Here is a 21,514-nt window from a genome sequence, read left to right as displayed (position 1 = left end):
CAGCTAAAGCTACAAGTTAGGGTAGTGAGTCCTCCTCACAATGTTCAGCTAAAGCTACAAGTTGGTGTAGTGTGTCCTCCTCACAGTGTTCAGCGAAAACTACAAGTTAGTGTAGTGTGACCTCTGCACAGTGTTCAGCTAAAGCTACAAGTTAGTGTAGTGCGACCCCTGCACAGTGTTCAGCTACAGCTACAAGTTAGTGTAGTGCGTCCTCCTCATAGTGTTCAGCTAAAACTACAAGTTAGTGTAGTGAGACCTCTGCACAGTGTTCAGCTAAAGCTACAAGTTGGTGTAGTGTGTCCTCCTCACAGTGTTCAGCGAAAACTACAAGTTAGTGTAGTGCGACCTCTGCACTGTGTTCAGCTAAAGCTACAAGTTGGTGTAGTGTGTCCTCCTCACAGTGTTCAGCGAAAACTACAAGTTAGTGTAGTGTGACCTCTGCACAGTGTTCAGCTACAGCTACAAGTTAGTGTAGTGTGTCCTCCTCATAGTGTTCAGCTAAAACTACAAGTTAGTGTAGTGAGACCTCTGCACAGTGTTCAGCTAAAGCTACAAGTTAGTGTAGTGCATCCTGCTCACAGTGTTCAGCTAAAACTACAAGTTAGTGTAGTGCGACCTCTGCACAGTGTTCAGCTAAAGCTACAAGTTAGTGTAGTGCGTCCTCCTCACAGTGTTAAGCTAAAACTACAAGTTAGTGTAGTGTGACCTCTGAACAGTGTTCAGCTAAAGCTACAAGTTAGTGTAGTGCATCCTGCTCACAGTGTTTGGCTAAAACTACAAGTTAGTGTAGTGCGAACTCTGCACAGTGTTCAGCTAAAGCTACAAGTTAGGGTAGTGCATCCTCTGAACAGTGTTCAGCTAAAGCTACAAGTTGGTGTAGTGTGTCCTCCTCACAGTGTTCAGCGAAAACTACAAGTTAGTGTAGTGCAACCTCTGCACAGTGTTCAGCTAAAGCTACAAGTTAGAGTAGTGCGTCCTCCTCACAGTGTTCAGCTAAAACTACAAGTTAGTGTAGTGTGACCTCTGCACAGTGTTCAGCTAAAGCTACAAGTTAGGGTAGTGCATCCTCTGAACAGTGTTCAGCTAAAGCTACAAGTTGGTGTAGTGTGTCCTCCTCACAGTGTTCAGCAAAAACTACAAGTTAGTGTAGTGCAACCTCTGCACAGTGTTCAGCTAAAGCTACAAGTTAGAGTAGTGCGTCCTCCTCACAGTGTTCAGCTAAAGCTACAAGTTAGTTTAGTGTGACCTCTGCACAGTGTTCAGCTAAAGCTACAAGTTAGGGTAGTGAGTCCTCCTCACAATGTTCAGCTAAACCTACAAGTTATTTTTTTGCGAGCTCTGCACAGTGTACAGCTAAAGCTACCTGTAGAAGGTTGGTGGTGTTTTCCTGATCCTATCACTACCGCAGGCAGCTAAATAAGCTACAAGTTAGTGTAGTGCGAGCTCTGCACAGTGTTCACCTAAAGCTACCTGTAGAAGGTTGGTGGTGTTTTTCTGATCCTATCACTACCGCAGGCAGCTAAATAAGCTACAAGTTAGTGTAGTGCGAGCTCTGCACAGTGTTCACCTAAAGCTACCTGTAGAAGGTTGGTGGTGTTTTCCTGATCCTATTACTACCGCAGGCAGCTAAATAAGCTACAAGTTAGTGTAGTGCGAGCTCTGCACAGTGTTCACCCAAAGCTAACTGTAGAAGGTTGGTGGTGTTTTCCTGATCCTATCACTACCGCAGGCAGCTAAATAAGCTACAAGTTATTTTTTGGCGAGCTCTGCACAGTGCTCACCTAAAGCTACCTGTAGAAGGTTGGTGGTGTTTTCCTGATCCTATCACTACCGCAGGCAGCTAAATAAGCTACAAGTTATTTTTTGGCAAGCTCTGCACAGTGTTCAGCTAAAGCTACCTGTAGAAGGTTGGTGGTGTTCTCATACTACAGGCAGGCAGTTGATTTTGCTAGCTGATATATATATATCCCTGCTTAGTGCAGCTACAGGCCATTAGTATGTCTTAAAGGCCAACAAGGAGAGGCAGACAGTCACAAGCCAATAAAAGAGGGCAAGCAGGCGCTGTGTCCTCATCAGCATGTGGCCGTGGGACAAGCTTGGCCTTTTTTTTGGCAGCTGGCCGTGTTGAGCCGCAACATGCGGAAGACTTGGTCGAGTGGATGACCAAGCCATCCTCATCCTCTCTCACCCATGCTCGGGGTACTTTGTCTGGCAAAGCAGCGGCCTCTTCCCTTGGCTCAGTGTCATCGGTGACTCCTTCCCTAGCCCCATCATGTCCTCCTGAGGAGTCCCTCGAACTGTTTGACCAGTGTTGGGTACATGCTCCAGGAGGATGCCCAGCGTTTGGAAGGCTCTGATGATGATACTGAGCTAGATGAAGGCAGTAACGTTAGCACGGACAGAGGGGGTGCCCAAGAAGGACAGCAATCTGGCAGCATGCTCCCCCTGCTGCAGCATACTGCCAGGTTTGCTCCAGTGATGAGGAGGGAGGGGATGATGAGGTCACTGACTCAACGTGGGTGCCTGATAGGAGAGAGGAGGAGGAGGCACATAACCAACGAGGCAGGATGCCCTCCAGGGGCCAGCCTAAGGGCAGCACACTGACTGCATCACATCCCAAAGCTCCACATGTGCAGGGAGCTGCAGTCTCTGCACGTTATTCAAAAAGTTCTTTGGTGTGGACCTTTTTTGAGACAAGTGCATCAGATTGCACCGCTGCTATTTGCAACATATGTCTCAAGCGTATCTCACGTGGCCAAAACATCTCCTGCTTGGGCACCACATGCTTGACCAGACATATGTTGACCTGCCATGCAGTTCGTTGGCAAGCGTTTATAAAAGACCCACACCAAAGAACAAAGAGGACCTCTCCTTGCTCCTTATCAGCTGAGATCTCCAACCCCACTATACCTTCAGTCCTTTTCAGTTGGTAGACTCTGCCCCCTTCCGTGAGTTTGTGGAATGTGCAGTTCCTCAGTGGCAGGTACCCAAACGCCACTTTTTCTCACAGAAGGTGATTCCGGCTCTCTACCGGCATGTGGAAGGCAATGTCTTGGCCTCGCTGGACAGGACGGTCAGCGGTAATGTGCATATTACCGCAGACTCATGGTCCAGGAGGCATGGACAGGGACATTACCTAAGTTTCACCACGCATTGGGTGACTCTACTGGCAGCTGGGAAGGATGCAGGACAAGGTGCAGTAGTGTTGGAGGTTGTTCCGCCACCACGCCTCCAAAATGCCACTACTAATGATTGTGACACACCTCTCTCCTCCACCCCCTCTTCTTCTTCCTCCATGGCCTCTTCCTGTGCTTTGTCCTCGGAACCAGGACAACGTGTTGCTGAGGCTTCAGTCAGTCAAAGAAGGAGCCGTGGAGAAGGTGGCCGCCTGACCGATGCGTTCAGACAATTTTTTGGTCCGCAGCCCCAAGGTATGATCGGTTCCAGCAACCATCGCCAGCGTCTGTTTTACATGGTGCAGGAATACCTAGGGGCAAGATCTGACTTGGACACCTTTCCCACCGAAAATCCTCTGGGTTATTGGGTCTTGAGGATGGATCACTGGCCAGAGCTTGCACAGTATGCAATTGAGCTACTGGCCTGTCCTGCATCCAGCGTTCTTTCGGAACGCACATTCAGTGCTGCTGGAGGCTTTGTAACCGATCACAGGGTGCATCTGTCCACCGACTCGGTCGATCGACTGACCTTCACAAAGATGAATCAGTCTTGGATCACCACTACCAAGCTACCAAGCACCTGATGCTGATATAACCGAATAATTTTTTTTGAAATCTCAGATCCCTTCAAAGACTGCCTATGCTGATGCTGAGTGACTATCCTGAGTAATTATCCTCTTCCTCCTCAATGATCACGCTGATAGCTTGTAAGAACATTTTTGGTTCTGTGCGCCGCCACCAGTGCCTAAGGCCCAATTTTTCAGCCCCTGTTTAACAGGGGCATGTAATTACAATTTTTGATGCAATACTTTGCAGCAGGGCTAGTTCCTGCGTTCCAACTAGAGTATCTGTGAGGGGTTGCAGTGTTGTGGCACCAGCACCAGTGCCTAAGGCCCAATTTTTCAGCCTCTGTTTAACAACGGCATGTAATTACAATTTTTGATCTAATATTTCACAGCAGGGCCCGTTTCTGTGCCTACCAAGAGCGAGTGAGGACTTACAGTGTTGTGGCACCAGCACCACCACCACCACCAAAGGCCCAATTTTTCAGCCTCTGTTCAACAGGGGCATGTAATTACAATTCTTGATCTAATATTTCACAGCAGGGCTTACAGTGTTGTGGCCACAACAACACCTAGGCCCAAATTTCTGCTGAGTATATAGGGCAGGCCCCTACTTTCAAACATGCAACTTCCAAACGACTCCTACTTGCAAACGGAAGGAGACAACAGGTGTAAGAGTTAATATGGGAAAAACATTTCTCCTTTCCACTGATGCTTTATCACCAATCCTTGTTTCACAAAAAACCTCAAATTTTCAAAAAACATTTGGCATTGGGACAAAAAGTGAGGTTCAATCTTCTGAAGAGGAGCACAGACAGCAAAACAAATGTCACAGGGGTGATGTTTTCCAAAAAGCTTAAAAAAGATTTTTTGGCTGGAACTAAACACGTTAAAAATGTACCCGTTCAAAATTACAAACAGATTCTACTTAACAACAAACCTACAGTTCCTGTCTTGTTTGCACCGCCTGTATACTGCTATTCAGAGTATATAGGGCCTAGTGGCCCCACACCTTTCCTTTTTTTAATTTGGGACAGCAATCTGGCAGCATGCTCCCCCTGCTGCAGCATACTGCCAGGTTTGCTCCAGTGATGAGGAGGGAGGGGATGATGAGGTCACTGACTCAACGTGGGTGCCTGATAGGAGAGAGGAGGAGGAGGCACATAACCAATGAGGCAGGATGCCCTCCAGGGGCCAGCCTAAGGGCAGCACACTGACTGCATCACATCCCAAAGCTCCGCATGTGCAGGGCGCTGCAGTCTCTGCACGTTATTCAAAAAGTTCTTTGGTGTGGACCTTTTTTGAGACAAGTGCATCAGATTGCACCGCTGCTATTTGCAACATATGTCTCAAGCGTATCTCACGTGGCCAAAACATCTCCTGCTTGGGCACCACATGCTTGACCAGACATATGTTGACCTGCCATGCAGTTCGTTGGCAAGCGTTTATAAAAGACCCACACCAAAGAACAAAGAGGACCTCTCCTTGCTCCTTATCAGCTGAGATCTCCAAGCCCACTATACCTTCAGTCCTTTTCAGTTGGTAGACTCTGCCCCCTTCCGTGAGTTTGTGGAATGTGCAGTTCCTCAGTGGCAGGTACCCAAACGCCACTTTTTCTCACAGAAGGTGATTCCGGCTCTCTACCGGCATGTGGAAGGCAATGTCTTGGCCTCGCTGGACAGGGCGGTCAGCGGTAATGTGCATATTACCGCAGACTCATGGTCCAGGAGGCATGGACAGGGACATTACCTAAGTTTCACCACGCATTGGGTGACTCTACTGGCAGCTGGGAAGGATGCAGGACAAGGTGCAGTAGTGTTGGAGGTTGTTCCACCACCACGCCTCCAAAATGCCACTACTAATGATTGTGACACACCTCTCTCCTCCACCCCCTCTTCTTCTTCCTCCATGGCCTCTTCCTGTGCTTTGTCCTCGGAACCAGCGGTGCTCCATAGGTGCTCAAGGGGCTACTCAAGTATGCAGGCCAAAAGATTCCATGCGGTGCTTGAGCTGGTGTGCTTGGGGGACAGGAGCCACACTGGGGCAGAGGTTCTGTCAGCTCTGCAGGGGCAGGTTCAGAGGTGGTTGACTCCACACAAACCTAAGGCAGGAATGGTGGTTTGCGACAATGGCACCAACCTCCTCTCTGCCCTCCGACATGGACAAATGACCCATGTGCCCTGTTTGGCTCACGTCCTTAACTTGGTGGTGCAGTGGTTCTTGGGCAGGTACCCAGGCTCACAGGATGTCCTGAGGCAGGCCAGGAAAGTATGTGTGCATTTCTGCCGGTCATATAATGCCAGTGCTCGGCTGGCGGACCTCCAAAAGGAGTTTAACCTGCCCAAGAACCGCCTAATCTGTGACATGCCCACCAGGTGGAACTCAACGTTGGCCATGCTGCAGCGGCTGCACACGCAGCAGAGGGCCATCAATGAGTACCTGTGCGACTATGGCACCAGGACAGGGTCAGGAGAGCTTGTTTTTTTTCCCCACACCAGTGGGCCATGATCAGGGATGCATGCACTGTCCTGTCACCATTTTAGGAGGCCACGAGGATGGTAAGCAGTGACAGTGCATGCATCAGTGACACTGTCCCCCTTGTCCACCTATTGGAGCACACGCTGCGTGGAATAATGGACAGGGCACTTGAAGCAGAACAGAGGCAGAAAGAGGAGAACTTCCTTAGCTCTCAAGGCCCCCTTTATCCAGACAGTGTTCCTGCTTGCCCACTGATCACACAGGAAGAGGACGAGGAGGAGGAGGAGGAGGATTGTGTCAGTATGGAGGTGGAGCCTGGCACTCAGCATCAGCAGCAGTCTTTAAGGGATCAGTCCCAAGAAACACATGGACTTGTACGTGGCTGGGAGGAGGTGGCTGTGGACCATGTCATCCTTAGTGACCCTGAGGACTCCGGACCGAATGCCTCAGCAAACCTACGCTGCATGGCCTCCTTGATCCTGCAAAGCCTACGTAAGGATCCTCGTATTCGTGGTATCAAGGAGAAGGACCAATACTGGCTGGCAACCCTCCTTGATCCACGTTACAAGGGTAAGGTCAAGACCTTATCTTGCCATCGCAGAGGGAGCAGAGGATGAAACATCTTCAGGAGGCCTTGCAGAAAGGTCTGTGCAACGCGTTCCCAGAGACTGGGAGGTTACAAACTCCTGTTTCTGGACAACGTGTTGCTGAGGCTTCAGTCAGTCAAAGAAGGAGCCGTGGAGAAGGTGGCCGCCTGACCGATGCGTTCAGACAATTTTTTGGTCCGCAGCCCCAAGGTATGATCGGTTCCAGCAACCATCGCCAGCGTCTGTTTTACATGGTGCAGGAATACCTAGGGGCAAGATCTGACTTGGACACCTTTCCCACCGAAAATCCTCTGGGTTATTGGGTCTTGAGGATGGATCACTGGCCAGAGCTTGCACAGTATGCAATTGAGCTACTGGCCTGTCCTGCATCCAGCGTTCTTTCGGAACGCACATTCAGTGCTGCTGGAGGCTTTGTAACCGATCACAGGGTGCGTCTGTCCACCGACTCGGTCGATCGACTGACCTTCACAAAGATGAATCGGTCTTGGATCACCACTACCAAGCTACCAAGCACCTGATGCTGATATAACCGAATAATTTTTTTTGAAATCTCAGATCCCTTCAAAGACTGCCTATGCTGATGCTGAGTGACTATCCTGAGTAATTATCCTCTTCCTCCTCAATGATCACGCTGATAGCTTGTAAGAACATTTTTGGTTCTGTGCGCCGCCACCAGTGCCTAAGGCCCAATTTTTCAGCCCCTGTTTAACAGGGGCATGTAATTACAATTTTTGATGCAATACTTTGCAGCAGGGCTAGTTCCTGCGTTCCAACTAGAGTATCTGTGAGGGGTTGCAGTGTTGTGGCACCAGCACCAGTGCCTAAGGCCCAATTTTTCAGCCTCTGTTTAACAACGGCATGTAATTACAATTTTTGATCTAATATTTCACAGCAGGGCCCGTTTCTGTGCCTACCAAGAGCGAGTGAGGACTTACAGTGTTGTGGCACCAGCACCACCACCACCACCAAAGGCCCAATTTTTCAGCCTCTGTTCAACAGGGGCATGTAATTACAATTCTTGATCTAATATTTCACAGCAGGGCTTACAGTGTTGTGGCCACAACAACACCTAGGCCCAAATTTCTGCTGAGTATATAGGGCAGGCCCCTACTTTCAAACATGCAACTTCCAAACGACTCCTACTTGCAAACGGAAGGAGACAACAGGTGTAAGAGTTAATATGGGAAAAACATTTCTCCTTTCCACTGATGCTTTATCACCAATCCTTGTTTCACAAAAAACCTCAAATTTTCAAAAAACATTTGGCATTGGGACAAAAAGTGAGGTTCAATCTTCTGAAGAGGAGCACAGACAGCAAAACAAATGTCACAGGGGTGATGTTTTCCAAAAAGCTTAAAAAAGATTTTTTGGCTGGAACTAAACACGTTAAAAATGTACCCGTTCAAAATTACAAACAGATTCTACTTAACAACAAACCTACAGTTCCTGTCTTGTTTGCACCGCCTGTATACTGCTATTCAGAGTATATAGGGCCTAGTGGCCCCACACCTTTCCTTTTTTTAATTTGGGTGCGGGGTTCCCCTTAATATCCATACAAGACCCAAAGGGCCTGGTAATGGACTGGGGGGTACCCATGCCATTTGTCTCACTGATTTTCATCCATATTGCCAGGACCCGACATTACATTAAAGCCGCAAGCAGTTTTAAATGACTTTTTTTCCTTTAAAAACAACATTTTGTGCAGGGACTGTTCTAAGCACGGGAAACATGCGCCACTTTACAGGTATACTATAGACACCCCCCAGGTACGATATTTAAAGGAATATTTCATTTTTTTCTTTACTTTAAGCATCATTAAAATCACTGCTCCCAAAAAAACGGCCCTTTTTACAACTTTTTTTTGCATTGATACATGTCCCCTGGGGCAGGACCCGGGTCCCCAAACCCTTTTTAGGACAATACCATGAAAATTAGCCTTTAAAATGAGCACTTTTGATTTCGAACGTTCGAGTCCCATAGACGTCAATGGGGTTCTAACATTCGTGCAAATTTTCGGTTCGTTCTCAGGTTCTGGTGCGAACTGAACCGGGGGGTGTTCGGCTCATCCCTACTCAGAAGCAAGTACAAGACGGAAGCGCTCGGTCTGGTAAAACTAGCGTTCGGAATGGAGATAGCACATTCCTCAAGCTGCAAATTCTGTGATCGTTTAATGCAGTGCATTCTTTTGTGCTTTATAATGCTAGAAGAATTAACTTGTTTTGCTGCTGATATTCACACAGAGTTCTCACAAACTTTTTTATTTATTATTTCTCGTGATCTCATGAATAATCTTTTATTATTTTAAAGCCAGATCTCAAGAATAATGTTGAGTATTATTTTTTATAGTCATCTTTTTTTAGAATTTTTTTCATCAAGATCTCCTTTTTTTGATTCTTGCAAAATCATTTTCTAGTGATCTCCATATATTTTTTATTTTTGGTGTGTCAAGATCCCACAATAACATTATTATCTTATATTTTGTAACCTCAAGGAGGCTGGTTGGTGTCCCTTGTTAATTTGACATTGTCTTTTTGAAATGTACTTGCCTACTCACAAACAATCTGTCCTATTTTTAGAAAAACACATATGTATTTTCTCAAAATAAAATACCCATTTATTCTGGTTAACAAAATAAAGAGGAAGGCAAGGCTGGATAAACTTTTGTAATTTGCGAAGCCTTTTGGCCCCAAGGCACACATAGCTTGATATGTTTTCATGCATCAAACTCCGCCCACGTCGCCCGCCCCTGACGTTCTTTCTCGGAGATTACCCACCCCTTCTCTCTTCGGCATGCAGTAGGAGCAACATGGTGGATAAAGAGCATGTGTGTGGAAAGCCGGAGCCCCAAACGACATGATCCAGGAGGAGGAGATTTAAGGCATCCAATATGGCCTTTGACGAGATGGTGGAGATGGTGTACATCTTGTGGAGGATCAACTATGATGGGAAGCATGGACCATACCTAAACCCTAATTTGCCAAAGGCCAAGATCATGATGAAAGTTGTGAAGAGCCTGCGGCAGAATTTTGGAGTACGACGCTCCAAGGAGCAAATAAGGAAACGCTGGTCTGACCTGAAACTGAGGGAGCCGGATCAGTATAGAAGAATAAAGAGAGTGCTTCTAAAAAGTAAGTACTTGTCGTGTGTTCCTATCATTATTATTACTTGCATGCTGTGTCATGTGCTTTTCTTTACTGTTGTACGTTTTAAAATGGCGAATTTCATGTACGTGGGCACAGTAATCGGTTGTAGGAAACATTGTTCGCTCATTAAATACGATGTTTTGGGCAGATACTGGTTAAATACATTTGGTCATGCCTATTTGTATAAAATTAATTTTTGTACATTGATGTCTGGATGTGTTTGTAACTAGAATGAAATGCAAGCTTGATTCAGTGTAATGTAAGGAGAGGACACTCAGCAGCTGTTTACACATCTGGATTTAGGAGCACTAGTGTGGGACACAAGAACAAACTAAGGTGTCCCACATAGGTGCTCCAGTGGATACTTGTGGTGTCTCCATGTGTGAAAATTGTCACAAAAAGTTAAGTATTCCAGCTTTGGTAAGGTCAAAAATCATTTCTTCAGCTTGGAACTCTGCCCAAAACAGACAATTGTACCCCACTTCCAAGCAATGTTTCATATTCCTATTTATGGACTGAAATATCTGTGTGATAAGTAAACCTTTTGTTTCATTCCCATATGGGAGAAAAGACTCGGAGGACACCAGGGACCCCCCAACTCACCAAGAAGGGGAAATCAGCCCAAGACCCCCCAAGGATCTGGAGGAAGGAGAGGTGGAGGAATTCGGCGAGATTGACACCCAAACAGGTGAGTGTCTGACACCCCACCTTCAGGTAATATATGTATGCCTGCATATTTCTAATACATGGTTTTTTAACCAATTTTTAGGTGATGTGCTGGTTGTGGAACAGCAAGCTGAACCTTTCACTAGTGACAATTGCCCTAAGGCTCATCCACGACATCATGATGTGGAATGAGGAAATCGACATTATTTGGAAGAAACTGAATGTTATGGAACAACAAATGAAGAACATTATAGTTGTGTTGGGGAGAATATAAATTTCTTTCAAATCCCATCCATTTTCCCATTTGTTGGACTAAACAAATAGTTTTTTCGTACATTTTTAAAGCCAAATTTTGAAGATGCACATGATGTGTCAACATGTGCTATCTGCCACCAGGGGATCTCAATGTATGCGTTTTGTGGGTGCAACCCCTTCCTCGTAACTCTAGTAGGTGAGAGGAAGGGGTTGCACCCCCAAAACACGTCCATTGATCCCCCATGATGGGAGATAGCACATGTTGACATGAGATCAGGAGGGAAATACCCATTTTGACTCCCAATTTGTATGCATCTTCAAAATTTGGCTTTTACGGGGGTGACATCATCCCATCTGATGAAGGCAATATCAAGACATTTTTGACACTATAATGTCTGATATTGCCTTCAGTTTTTATACGTTGAACTTTGTAAGTTCCAGGGATGTGTATGTTATGTTTTAAAACATGCCTGTTTGTAAAAAAAAAAAAAAATTATTTTACAGCAAAATTTTAAAACGCACATGTGAATGTGCACAGAGTAAAATGTTTGCTAATGAACAATGTGTGGCTTCTTATTTCAATGAACAATACCCATTTTTTAAGTAATTTGGTGTTTACAGTGACAATGGGGCTTATTTACTTAAGGAAAATCCACTTGGCATTACAAGTGCACTAGGAGAAAAACAAAGACAAGCAATAAAGAAAATTCAAGATTTTATCAGATATATTTTTTTATTATAAAAATGTAGACATTTTCTGGCATTGCAATGGCCCCCCTACCTGTAAAGTAATTAATATATTTCTCCCGAACTTCACGGGTGCTTTGGGGTGCCAAGCCAGGATGGCCAGTATCCAGGCCCGTCAGAGGATCGGAAGCAATAAGTCCCGCCTCCGGCCCAACTGAGGCTATATAATTCTGTGAATTTTTACATAAAAAGTTGTGCAATATTCAGCAGCATAAGATTATGTGGTTGAGTTTATACTCCGCCATGTGTATGGCTGTCAGAAACAGATGGAACCGGCTGGCCATTATCCCAAAGGCATCTCCATGACTCTCCTGGTTCTGGCCAGCTGGTAGTTAAAAATCCTCCTCTCTGGGGTGAGAGTCCTCTGGGGGAATGGGCTCATCAGGTGTTCACCCAGACCGAACGCTTCATCAGCAAGAAAGATGAACGGGAGTCCATCAATGTTGTCCGCATCAGGTGGCAATCCCAGGCCACCACTCTGGAGCCGTTGGGAAAACTCCGTCTGGGTGAAGACTCCTCCATCCGACATCCGGCCATTTTTCCCCATGTCCACATAGAGGAACTCATATTATGCCGACACCACCGCCATTAACACTATACTATGAAACCCCTTATAGTTAAAATAGTATGACCCCAAATGAGGAGATGGCACGATGTGGATGAGCTTCCCATCTATAGCCCCTCCACAGTTGGGAAAGTCCCAATGGTCGGCAAAATGGGAGGCCACAGTCTGCCATTCATGTGGCATTGAAGGAAGCTGTGGAGTCAAAACAGAAAAAAAATATTAGTACTTTTGCACATAACATTGCAAGCAGATTAGACACAAACATTCTTGGCCAATATCAGTATAACTTTTATTTTAAGGAGTATTTAAAGACAAAAATATAAGGCCCACTTATCAGATTAATCACCCCCTCTGATGGTCCATTGTAAAAATTTTAGGGGGGGTTGGGTTCGAGATGAGTTTGCCTGAATTTAAGGACAACAATAACATTTGCACACATTTTAGGGGGTGTTTGGGGTAAAGCACTACAATGGAGCTGACAAAATACATTGTTAAGTGACTAGGCTAGGTGTATATGGGCTCAGGATAGCATGCTGGGGAGGTTAGTGAAGGAAAATATGCATGTAGGCCAAAAAAGGAGCATTAAAAGATTACAGCATGCATGGGCACAAAGGGGACATTCACAGCATATTACAATCATGGTAATTAGGGAATGATGAAAAAAATAGTAGTTGTGGGTCACGTGGTGAGCGTTGTGTCCGTATCAGACCGCTGGCAGGGAGGGCCTGGCTGAGGTTGATATAGTAACAGGCAGAGGCCGGTACGGGCTGTTATGGTGACTGGCTGGTTGGTATAGTGACAGAGAACGTAACCGGGAAAAATGGCAGTGCAGCTATGGCTGGAGAGCCTAAGAGCAGCTAAGAAGACTTTTATCCTGCAGGACGGCAGAAGAAAAGTGCACTATCGATTTGCAGATGGCAAGGAGATGGTGGAAGAGTATGACCACAAGACACAGGAGTTATTGGTAAGGAAATAGAGACAGAAATCAGCCCTGGGTGCGCATGGTGAATGGCAGACTTAAGTTGGGGAAACTCCACTGCCAGTGGTCGCAGTGCTACAAAATTATTTCTTAAAAGAAAACAGTTCCAATCCTGTGTTTATGAGGAAGGACACCAAGACAAGCTTTCAGTGGAGAAACCGCAATCTGCCTTACTATAAAGATGTATATAGTGTGACGGTAGACAAGACTGAGCGTTCCTGTATTGTACGGACAACCAACAAGAAATATTATAAAAAGTTCACCATTCTAGACCTAGATCGATGTCACTTAGAACTGAATATGAGCACTCTAAGCGTTGCCCATGCAAACAACACTTTCATTATAACATATCAGAAACCAAAGGAAATCCTGGCAGTGGAAGAAGAGCTACAGGAGGAGCTCAAATCATTGAAGGTTAACTATGTAAATACAAAACATTAGCAAACATTAAAATACAACAGAATGTGATGTTAAAGGAGAAAACTTACCTTAATATAGTCCTTCTGCAGGACCTGAATAATAGCAGAACAGGTCTCTGGGATAATGATCCCCAGAGCCTGGGGGGAGATGCCTGTCAAGAACTTGAGGTCCTTCAGGCTTCTCCCAGTCGCCAAGTATCGCAACGTGGCGACTAGCCTCTGCTCCGGAGTGATTGCTTGCTTCATGCAGGTGTCCTGCCTGCTAATATAAGGGGTCAGCAAAGCCAACAGACGGTGAAAAATGGGGTTTGTAATCCTGAGAAAGTTCCTGAAATCATCAGGATTATTCTCCTGGATCTCACGAAGCAAAGGCATATGAGAGAATTGCTCACAATGGAGTAATCAATTCTTGGTCCATGAACTCCTCCCCACCCTGTTCATGGACTGGGCTTGGGTCAAAGAATGAACCCCAACACCAAGCCTCCACACAGCATGAACTCTACGATGAGTACGTACACGCAACATGGCTTCATGGCTTATTGCACTTCCTTTTTCTAGTCCTGTCGTACGTGTTGTACGTCACCGCGTTATGGACGGTTGGACTTTGGTGGGACTTTGGTTTGACCATGTGTAGGCAAGACCGCTTGAATGGAATTCTGTTGGAGTTCCATCGGAGAAACCTTCAGAGTTTATTCTGACAGCAAAATTGGTCGTGTGTACAGGGCATAAGAGTTTCTGCTGTGGTCAATTTTTGTCAACTAAGAAATTGGTAATTTTTTGGTAAAATCTATTTTTGCTGACATCACTCTGTTCAATTTCAAACAATTATATATTTATTCTCATATTACACCATTAGTTTACATCTAAATTAAACAACTTTTTGCCTGATCCATTTTGGGAATCACTGTTAATGACGGTGGTAGCTACAGATTATCAAAAATCTATGATATGTGGGTTAAGAGTCACATAAAACTATATGTAGCGCTACCCACCGTAGGAGCCGCTTGAGTACGTTTGGTTCCGTACTCTGCCTCTCAACCCCAAGAACTGTCCCAGCCCCTCTGGCACATCTAGCAAACAATGTACTTGCAAACACAGTAAAACAGACACAAATATAGTGAACAGGAAGTTTGTTTAATGGGAGACTTCCCACAATCAAACAAACAGTGATCTGATAACTCAATAGTCAAGAATGGCAAACTGTGTTAATCAAAACCAAAATGCAGAATTCAAAATAGCACAGTCAAACAACTCACAGAGCTCACGACCCTTCCGCGAGCTCCGTGAGTGTGATTGTGGGTCCTGTGGACTCGATGGTCCACTCGATGGTCCGCGATCGTCTCACGGAGACATGACATGACACTGATCACCACTCCCGATTACAGGGAGCAGTGATCAGTGTCATTAAGCAGAACGGGGAAATGCTTGTTTACATCAGCATTTCCCCGTTCTGCTTAATGACACTGACACTGATCACTGCTCCCTGTAATCGGGAGTGGTGATCAGTGTCATGTCACACATAGCCCACCCCCCCACAGTTAGAACACATCCCTAGGACACACTTAACCCCTGCAGCGCCCCCTCCTGGTTAACCCCTTCACTGCCAGTCACATTTACACAGTAATCAATGCATTTTTAATCGCACTGATCGCTGTATAAATGTGATTGGTCCCAAAATAGTGCAAAGGTGTCCAAAAAAAAAAATTATTAATAAAAATGCCATAAAACTATCCCCTATTTTTTGGACGCTATAACTTTTGTGCAAACCAATCAATAAACACTTATGCCCCGTACACACAGTTGGACATTGATCGGACATTCCGACAACAAAATCCTAGGATTTTTTCCGACGGATGTTGGCTCAAACTTGTCTTGCATACACATGGTCACACAAAGTTGTCGGAAAATCTGATCATTCTGAACGCAGTGACGTAAAACACGTACGTCAGGACTATAAACGGGGCAGTAGCCAATAGCTTTCATCTCTTTATTTATTCTGAGCATGCGTGGCACTTTGTGTGTTGGATTTGTGTACACACGATTGGAAATTCTGACAACGGATTTTGTTGTCGGAAAATTTTATAGCCTGCTCTCAACTTTGTGTGTCAGAAAATCCGATGGAAAATGTGTGATGGAGCCCACACACCGTTGGAATTTCCGACAACAAGGTCCTATCACACATTTTCCATCGGAAAATCCGACCGTGTGTACGGGGCATTATTGTGATTTTTTTTTTACCAAAAATATGTAGAAGAATAAGTACCGGCCTAAACTGAGGGAAAAAAATGTTTTTTTATATATTTTTGGGGGATATTTATTATAGCAAAAACTAAAAAATATTGCTTTTTTTTCAAAATTGTCGCTCTTTTTATGTTTATAGTGCAAAAAAAACCCCGAAGAGGTGATCAAATACCACCAAACGAAAGCGCTATTTGTGGGGAAAAAAGGACGTCAATTTGTTTGGGAGCCATGTCGCACGACCGCGCAATTGTCAGTAAAAACAACGCAGTGCCGAATCGCAAAAAGTGGTCTGGTCTTTGGCCAGCCAAATGGTCCAAGGCTTAAGTGGTTAAAGGTAGTCACTGGAATCACTAAATTACTGATACAGAAAGAGTAACAGAAAGGGTCCTCAGAATGGAGATATCCAGGATCTTTGGCTATCCTGGCGTTGGTGCACTTGGTGTCCTGTTGAGAAGGCGAAACAAAGGGGTACTTGAAAGTATCCTGGTAGGCAAAATGAAACGTAGGATGCTAGCGGTATCCTGGTAGGCAAAGTGGAATGTGGGATGCTAGCAGTAGCCGGGTGGGCAAGTGGAATGTAATGACTTTTCAGCAGGGTGCAAGTGTTCTTGCAAATGTGGGCACTGGTAAGGCAATGTTGCCTGACTACCATGTCTTTAAAGAAGGGCAAACACCCGCTTTAACAGTCCTGCAACCAAAGGATCAAGTAACAGGTTCCCCAAAAGGCCTGACTGGCCACCTTGTAACCGGATCGGCCTACGCCCTCAGGAATGCCTGGAGATGCACCTGTGATCCCTCTCGGATGGGATGTCCATCACTGTCTGACTCCTGGAACTGTGGCAGGATGGATCCCAATCGTGGGTAACAGCAGCCCCTGAAATCACGTCTGTCTCTTTCTCTGAATTGTGGAGAACTCCCCTGGCTTTCAAAATTAAGTCTTTCGCCAACCCTATGCTTTGCAGAGCCCTCTGAGATTTTTAGTCTCACTCCTTTACAAGTCAGTTAGGTTGTTCAGTGCTGAAACTTCATGTCCCATGATCCTCTGTTGCTGTTGCCTCTCAATGGCTCTCTTTAACTGCCAATGGGGTCACAGGGGAGGAAGCAGAGTGGCTTGATGCCTGTGTGTGAGAGAGTAGGGGGGAATCTCCTACAGGAGCTGGCAGGCAAGTTCTCCCTGTGTGCATAGCTTGTGTAATTTCAGCAGCAGCCAGCTTGGTAAGGCAACCGCTACAATTTTGTTGCTTTTTATGATCTGCATATCTATCTTCATACATATAAACTTAGAATGTGGTCACAATGGAAAATATCTTTTAATTCCATTTCAGATGTGTTTAAAGGATAAGTTCACCTTTCATAACATGTTACATGTTACACCCATATTCTTGGTGTAACATGTTATGAAAGGATGACCCCTGCTTAACCAACGCCCCTCCCCCGCCATGACAGCTAGCAGGGGATCTTCTTCTTCCCCTACCAGCCGTCAATATTTTTTTTTTGAAACGTGGCCAGGCAGACGGAGCTCCACTCGGCCACTTATTTTTTTTACATTTTGACACTCATTTGCAGTCCTCTGTGAATGGAAAATTACACGTCCTGACAGCTGTTGGAGGCTGTTGGCTTGTAGTTCTCAAAATACTTCCATAGCGTTGTGGAAGTTCATTGATTCTTCCTGACAGCATCTATCGGCTTGCTCATATGAGGTATGAGCAAGCAGATACACTGACAGGTCTGCAGGAGACCTGCATGGCTTCAGTGATCTGCTGATTGCTGGTGCAATGCTTTACAGCAGGGTTATCAAACTGGTGGCCCTCCAGCTGTTGCGAAACTACAAGTCCCATGAGGCATTGCAAGGCTGACCATTACAAGCATGACTCCCACAGGCAGAGGCATGATGGGACTTGTAGTTTCACAACAGCTGGAGGGCCACCAGTTTGAGACCCCTGCTTTACAGGCTCCTGCAACAAAAAATAATAAATGCACATTTTTTTACCTGCAAAAGGTGAACTTATTTTTTAATATATAGCAAATAAAGCATAGTGTTGCAGTATTAGCATACATCCTTATACAGTTCCCATCCTACCTGACATTCATTAATCTATTAAAACCTAAAAATAAAGCAAACAGAAAATGTTGGTCTGTATCTAGGTAACAATTGCTACAGTATTAGCAACTGATACAACCTTATACATTTCCCATCCTAACTGAAATTCATCAATCTATCAAAACCTAAAAATAAAGCAAACAGAAAAATCTAGTCTGAATCTCGGTAACAACTACTGACATACTGTATATTGACCATCAATATATTCAAAACATTTTTTTTGTATTATGCTTACTCTAAATGTGTTTATTATTTAACCAAAATCTGGTCTTTGAAACCAAAGTCAAATGACTTCCCCAGTAAAACATTAGCAAGCCTGTGCATGTTACTCATGGTGCCTTTAATCACTAAGAATTTAAATGGTTGTATGGTCTTCAGCACAAAAAATCCTTTAGATGATATTTTAGCTGTGCTTCACTGACTGCAAGCAATTTTCTTTTCACTCTACTCTAGTGCACAAGCCTGGTATCATAAGTTGTCCTACAAAAACATAATGCTTGTGGAAACCTGTCCAGTGCTAATGATGAGGGTCAGTTACCACAGGTTCTAGACAGCTAAATACCTTACTCCCATGCTCCTTTTTAGTGTTTCTTTACATAGTTACATAGTTAGTAAGGTTGAATAAAGACACCAGTCCATCCAGTTCAACCTGAGTGAGTGTGTGTCTACAACCCTGACCCTTGTCCCTAACCCTGTACATCGCACACTCACATCAGTCCCTACCCTAAATGCTGATATCTTCTGAACACTGGTCCAGCCAACAGAAACGCATGAGAGTGTTGATTGTCAAAGCAAACAGAGACCACACAAAAAAGAAATACATACAGTATATGCAATATATATATATATATATATATATACATACAGTATCTCACAAAAGTGAGTACACCTCACATTTTTGTAAATATTTTATTATATCTTTTTATGTGACAACACTGAAGAAATTATCCTTTGCTACAATATAAGGTAGTGAGTGTACAGCTTGTATAAAACAGTGTAAATTTGCTGTCCCCTCAAAATAGCTCAACACACAGCGAGTGTATATATACACTCGCTGTGTATATATATATTATATATATATATATATATATATATATATATATATATATATATATATATATATATATGCACAGCGAGTGTATATATACACTCGCTGTGTGTTGAGCTATTTTGAGGGGAGGAGGTATTTTGAGGGGACGAGGAGGAGGAGGAGGAAGATTGTGTCAGCATGGAGGTGGAGCATGGCACTCAGCATCAGCAGCAGTCTTCAAGGGATCATTTACAGTCCAAAGAAACCCATGGACTTGTATGTAGCTGTAAGGAGGTGGCTGCGGATCATGTCATCCTTAGTGACCCAGAGGACTCTGGACTGAATGCCTCAGCAAATCCTGCAAAGCCTGCGGAAGGATCCTCGTATTCGTGGTATCAAGGGGAGGGATGATTACTGACTGGCAAGCCTCCTTGAACCGCATTACAAGGGTAAGGTTGCGGACCTTATCTTGCCGTCGCAGAGGGAGCAGAGGATGAAACATCTGCGGGAGGCCTCGCAGAAAGGTTTGTGCAATGTGTTTCCAGAGCCTGGGAGGTTACAATTTCCTGGTCCTCCTGGACAATGTGTTGCTGTGACCATCCTTTCCTTTTCCCTTGTGGGTCACCAGCAACCCAATATATTTACCCTGTAAATACTCTACCATATATAATTTTTTGTGTACCCTGATCTCTATCTCTTTGTATTTAATAAAGAAAATATTTTTTTTACTCAATTTGTTATGAAATAATTATTGGTAGCACCGTTATATCCCCATCCCCTCTATATTTCAAATTTTGCTTAGCGGGATGAAGTGCATGATAACATTGAGCCACTTAGATTATATTTTGTAGCTCAGTAGTAGTAGTAGAGGTCAGTAGTATGTACTGTATTTCAGAGTGCAAAGGGCAGTAGTCTGTGATGCTGAGTGCAGGGTCAGTAGTGAAGTGAACAGTGAAGAGGTCAGGGGTAACTACACACATCTCCCCTCACAAGCAAAAATACCTCCCTTTCTAGTATAAACATCTACCTCACGCTGTAAAAATCACTCACAAGACCTCACATGCAGTGGCACCTTGCATATTGATAGGAATTCCTTTTAGATCTCCCTTGGCATTGTCATATAACATGTCAGAGCTAAAGAAAAGCCCAGGACTTCCCTCAGCCCTGCATAATCATTTGCTGCTCTGATCTGAGGTCTGAGAAGAAATCAGTGAGGCCAGGAGTTTGCAGCTTGCACAGGTATGATCTACAGTGCCTTTAAAAAGTATTCATACCCCTTAAAATTGTCCATATTTTGTCATATTACAACCAAAAACAAATATGTATTTTATTGGGATTTTATGTGATAGATCAGCACAAAGTTGCACATACAGTATCTCACAGAAGTGAGTACGCCCCTCACATTTTTTCTAAATATTCTATAATATCTTTTCATGTGACAACACTGAAGAAATGACACTTTGCTACAATGTAAAGTAGTGACTGTACAGCTTGTATAACAGTGTAAATTTGCTGTCCCCTCAAAATAACTCAACACACAGCCATTAATGTCTAAACTGCTGGCAACAAAAGGGAGTACACCCCTAAGTGAAAATGTCCAAATTGGGACCAAAATGTCAATATTTTTTGTGGCCACCATTATTTTCCAGCACTGCCTTAACCCTCTTGGGCATGGAGTTCACCAGAGCTTCACAGGTTGTCACTGGAGTCCTCTTCCACTCCTCCATGACAACATCACGGAGCTGGTGGATGTTAGAGACCTTGCGCTCCTCCACCTTCCATTTGAAGATGCCCCACAGATGCTCAATAGGGTTTAGGTCTGGAGACACACTTGGCCAGTCCATCACCTATACCCTCAACTTCTTTAGCAAGGCAGTGGTCTTCTTGGAGGTGTGTTTGGGGTTGTTATCATGTTGGAATACTGCCCTGTGGCCCAGTCTCTGAAGGGAGGGGATCATGCTCTGCTTCAGTATGTCACAGTACATGTTGACATTAATGGTTCCCTCAATGAACTGTAGCTCCCCAGTGCCGGCAGCACTCATGCAGCCCCAGACCATGACACTCCCACCACCATGCTTGACTGTAGGCAAGACATTCTTGTGTTTATACTCCTCGCCTAGTTGCCGCTACACAGGCTTGACACTATCTGAACCAAATAAGTTTATCTTGGTCTCATTAGACCACAGGACATGGTTCCAGTAATCCATGTCCTTAGTCTGCTTGTCTTTAGCAAACTGTTTGCGGCTTTCTTGTGCATCATCTATAGAAGAGGCTTCCTTCTGGGATGACAGCCATGCAGACCAGTTTGATGCAGTGTGTGGCGTATGGTCTGAGCACTGACAGGCTGACCCCCACCACCCCTTCAACCTCCCAGCAATGCTGGCAGCACTCATACCTCTATTTCCCAAAGACAACCTCTGGATATGACACTCCTCAGCATGTGCATTCAACTTCTTTGGTGGACCATGGCGAGGCCTGTTCTGAGTGGAACCTGTCCCATTAAACAGCTGTATAGTCTTGGCCACCATGCTGCAGCTCAGTTT

At 44.8% G+C, this 21,514-nt stretch overlaps 1 pseudogene; it reads left to right on the top strand.

Annotated features, from left to right (window-relative positions):
- The first annotated feature begins 12,949 nt into the window (after window positions 1-12,949).
- On the top strand, window positions 12,950-13,621 carry LOC141127365 (protein DPCD-like; annotated as a pseudogene).
- Window positions 13,622-21,514: the final 7,893 nt, after the last annotated feature.

Source organism: Aquarana catesbeiana, linkage group LG02 (genome assembly GCF_042186555.1).
Source record: "Aquarana catesbeiana isolate 2022-GZ linkage group LG02, ASM4218655v1, whole genome shotgun sequence".
Lineage (NCBI taxonomy): Eukaryota > Metazoa > Chordata > Amphibia > Anura > Ranidae > Aquarana > Aquarana catesbeiana.
This window is presented reverse-complemented; position numbering and strand designations above follow the sequence as displayed.